This window comes from Bidens hawaiensis, unplaced genomic scaffold (genome assembly GCF_021521415.1).
Source record: "Bidens hawaiensis isolate Kalapana, Puna unplaced genomic scaffold, B.hawaiensis_p1.1 tig00019230_1, whole genome shotgun sequence".
Classification (NCBI taxonomy): domain Eukaryota; kingdom Viridiplantae; phylum Streptophyta; class Magnoliopsida; order Asterales; family Asteraceae; genus Bidens; species Bidens hawaiensis.
The window spans coordinates 202173-206906 of record NW_027492918.1 but is presented as its reverse complement, the minus strand read 5'-3'; the positions used below and the strand labels follow the sequence as shown (position 1 = coordinate 206906).

The 4734-nt window shown below is 36.7% G+C and overlaps 1 pseudogene; it reads left to right on the top strand.

Annotated features, from left to right (window-relative positions):
* Window positions 1-972: 972 nt before the first annotated feature.
* Window positions 973-3358, top strand: LOC143557929 (uncharacterized; annotated as a pseudogene).
* The last annotated feature ends 1376 nt before the right edge of the window (window positions 3359-4734 follow it).

The window sequence follows — 4734 nt, the reverse complement described above, 5'->3', positions numbered from 1 at the left end:
ATATACATCCAAGGGGAAGTCCTTGATTAACAAGAAAAGGTAATTTGGTCCATCAACAATTACCTAGCTAATATAATAATAAGGTATAATTTAATTAACTTTGATCTATTATAATATAAATGATCATGTAGGCCATACATAAATATACATATCCATATATTTATTCTTACATAGGGGTGTTCTTCGGGTTAGTTTTTCGGGTTTTGGGTTTTCGAGTCGGGTTCTTCGGGTTAAAATGTTAAATCTAGACCCAAAACCCAACCCAAATCTCACATGGTTTCTTCGGGTTCAGGTAATTCGAGTTCGGGTTGGGTTAAACGGGTTTCGAGTATCATAGGAAAAAAAATACATTGCTAAATTTAAATATAACATAATCTTCTTTACCAATAATATAAATAAACCAATAACAAAACAAAAATAAACTAATAAAGCATCTTAAAATGAGTAAAAATTTAAAAAGTTCAAACATAATTGGCAAGACCAACATAATCGTCTTCAGTATACCGTGATTAGGTGTTAAATTAGAGTTGCTTTCGATGTTAAATTGAAACAATAATAAACAATAAACAATCGATTCATTATAGGTAGTGGAATGAGAACAATCAATATGGATTAAATTTTGATAAGTTCAGCGGTCGTTAAGGTTTAGCCTATAATACCTAAAAATAGATTTGGTTTTAAACTTAAAAGTTTATTCGGGTTGACCCGAAACCTAGAATTCAGACCCAAGAACCAACCCAAATGACCTCAATTTGGGTTCGAGTTAGCATTTCTTGGGTTCAGGTTTCTCAAATCAAGTTAGCTCAGGTTTCGGTACAAGTTTTCTCGGGTTGAGTTTCTGATTTCTAAGTGACATCCTCTTTCACTTCTTGGGTCAATTCAATGCTATCATACTTCTGGTCTACTTCTTTCCATCACTATAAATAACCAGGTTTCTTCATGAACAAACTCATTCATCTTCACCAAATATCAATGACCAAAACAACTCTCACTCTCACTCTCACTCTCACTCTTCGTTCTCACTCTAAGCTCTTCTATTCCACCATTACAGAACCCATTAACCCACACGAACACTTCAAACATCTCGACACACTACTTCACCAAGGCAAAATCCAACCCGCCAAACACCTAATCAAAACCCTAATCACTTCCACCTTCCCAAACCAAGGTATCGATCTCTACACACTAATCAAACAAAATAACATCAAACCTTCACTTGGGTCCTTCAATTTACTCCTGGATTGTTGGGTTTCCGTTGGTGAGTATCATAAAGTACTGGGTTCGTTTGATCATGTTGTTGGGTCGGATAATAATAATAATAATAATAATAATAATAATAATAATAATATTATTATTATTAAGGTTGATCAGTTTACTTATGCGAAAGCTGTGCAATCAGCTGTTAAGATTGGGGATTTGAATAGGGGTATGGAGTTGATGGATTATATGAGGGGTAGTGGAATGAGGGTTAGTAAGTTTGTGTATAATTTTATTACTGGCGGGTTGTGTAAAGAGAAGCGGTTGGCGGACGCGCGCCAGTTGTTCGATGAAATGCCTGAGAGAGGTGTGATGGCGGATAAGGTTACGTATAATATAATGATTGATGGGTATTGTAAAACGGGTGATGTGGATGAGGCGTTTCAGGTTTTTGAACGGATGAAGGGGAGGAATGTGGAACCGAGTATTGTTACGTTTAATACGTTGCTTAACGGGCTTTGTAGATTGAAGAGGATGGATGAGGTGAAGAGAGTGTTGGAAGATATGAAAGGTCGTGGGTTTGTTCCGGATGGGTTTACGTATAGTGTTTTGTTTGACGGGTTTTCGAGATTGGGTGATTCGAATGCGTTGGAGTCTTTGTATAAACAGTTGGATAAAGATGGCGTTCGTTTAAACGCGTACACTTGTGGGATCTTGTTAAACGGGTTATGCAAAGGCGGGGAAACTAAACGGGCCGAGGAGATTTTGGTCAAATCACTTGAAAACGGGCTTGTTCCAACCGAGGTAATATTCAATACGATTGTCAACGGTCATTGTCGTGAAGGTAATATAGAAACCGCTCTTTTAACCCTCTAAAGAATGAAATCTCACGGGTTAAACCCGAGCTGTGTCACTGTGAACTCGGTTATTAACCAATATTGTCAGTCTGGTAATCTCGTTGAAGCGGAAAAATGGATAAAAATGATGCCGGAAATGGGCGTTTCACCAAACGTGATGACGTACAACATACTACTCGATGGGTTCGGTAGGAATCGTGAATTTGATAAATGCTTCGAATTACTTCAAGAAATGGAGAATAATAAGTTAACCCCGAATGCCATTAGTTACGGTTCACTCGTGAATCATTTATGCAAAGACGGAAGGCTTGTAGAAGCTCAAGTGGTTTTCACAGATATGAGAACTCGAGGCGTTTTACCAAATGCAAATTTATATAATATGTTGATTAACGGGTACTGTAACCAAGGAAAGATGGAAGACGCGTACAAGGTTTTTGATAAAATGGTAAGCGATAATATAGTTCCAACTTTGTACACGTATAACGCACTCGTAAACGGGCTTTGCAAAAAGGGTAAAGTTGAGGAAGCCGAAGAACTCGCTTCGAAAATCGAAAATAATAATAATAATAATAATAATAATAATATCAAATGTGACGCGGTAACATATAATTGCTTAATATCTGGTTATTCTATGAAGGGAAAGATTGAGAAATGTTTGGAGTTATACTAAAACATGAAATTATCGGGAATAAAACCGACAATCAACACATATCATCCGCTTATTGCTGTATGCAGAAAGGAAGGTGTAACACTTGTGGAAAAACTCGTCAGTGAACTGTCTCAATTCTTGAAACTTGACCGTTTGTTATACAATGAACTTATTCGTTATGCAGAGCACGGTTTTGTTGAGAAAACATTTGAGTTATACCATGAGATGATTAATAATGGAATTGTTCCCGACAGGATGGCGTATAATAGTTTGATTATGGGGTGTTTGAAAGATGGAAAGATTGGCGAGTCCAAGGGTATTTTTGACCAAATGAAGGCAACGGGTTTGGTTCCAAAAGCTGATACGTATGACACGATGATCAAGGGTTTGTGTGAGATTAAAATGTTTGGTGAAGGGTATTTTTGGTACCGGGAAATGATTGCCAACGGGTTTTGGCCGAGTGTGAGTGTTGCGCGTGAGCTTGTTACGGGTCTGAAAGAGGACGGGAAGTTGCAAGAGGTTCAAATAATGCGCTCTGAATTGAGTGTTAAAGGGTTGGATTATTCGGGCGCAAATGAGGATCTTCGGGTTGCTGCAAAAGTGTAGATAAGAGGTAATGTATTATAAATTTTCCAAATGTGAGTTAATTTTTTTGTTTTGAAATTGTTTTAAACTTAGTTCTATATTTTTTTGTTAACTTTTTATCAAGTAGTTGCAAGATATTTGTATGTCAATTTCTGTCTGGCAATTTTAATTTAATTTAATACCATGCTCATGTCATGGAATAAAGAAAGATGAAATGAATGAGTACTAAAAGTGTCCTTGTTCTATACAAAGTTCACAAAAAGTTGTAGAAATTTCAATCAAGACAAACCAAAATATTAAATAATGTAACATTATATATTATGTATATAAGCTAGAAGCCTAGACTTTGTGACTAGATTTTAAATTGTAGAATCGTGTTGTTAATGTATTGAACTAGTTCAGGAACAGGAACTGGAACCGGTTAGGAACTGAACCAAATAACTGGTGTGCAATCGTGTTGGTAACACCCCACCATTGAAACCGGTTAAAATCGAACTGGTTTGTAATCGGGAAGGGAGGGAGCTCCTCCGTTGAAACCGGTTAAAACCAAACCACACCGGTAAAATACCGGAACTGGTTTGGAACCGAACAAATCCTTTTCCACTTAAAAGTCCAATTTGGGCAAAAATCGGTTTTGACGTTTTGTTGACACAAACGGTGCCCAAACCGGTTTTGACTTTTTGTTGACACAAACAGGAGGGGGGGGGGGGACTCGGTTTGTACACCTCTATCTAGCGATGCATGTACAAATTACAATTTCTTGTGTTTTTACACTTTCTTTTTCTCAATTGAACTTGCTAAAAGTTTGCTTGGCAAGTCCATTAGCTCATCAAGTCTATTTCTACAAAACATAACCATATACACATTACAAACTCGATTACAAACATGACATATCTATTAAGTTGTTGTCACGCATAATATGCACACACGTGTTCATCTGTACGTAAACACCCTTGTCAACATAACATGAAGTAATTATAACAATCATTGTATACACATCTTCACTTTTAATTAATGTGGTTAGGACCAGACCGAGACCTAAAAGGTGTATTGGTCCTGTTAAGGGCCTATGAACCGGATCAGCCAGTTTTCTTGGTTTGTTAACAAATTAGCGGAATTTATATCGATTAACACTAAAGAACTTGAACTCAACACATATGCTGACTCGAAGAATTACGCGCTGACATCCAAATTGAACTAGGATCAACACACCTTTATTAATTGTGAAAGTAATGAAAGAAACAAGAATGAAATGATACATAAATGAAATTTAATTGAAAATGAACCAACTACAACGTTTTAAACAAGCCATTATATATCTACCCGCATGTTAACAAACTTTATTTCAAGAAGTACAAAACTACCCCTTTAGTTTATTCCCCGTAGTGACCTTCACATAGTGCCATAAACTACTCCAAAGAAGTAACTCCCTCGTAGTACCTACTC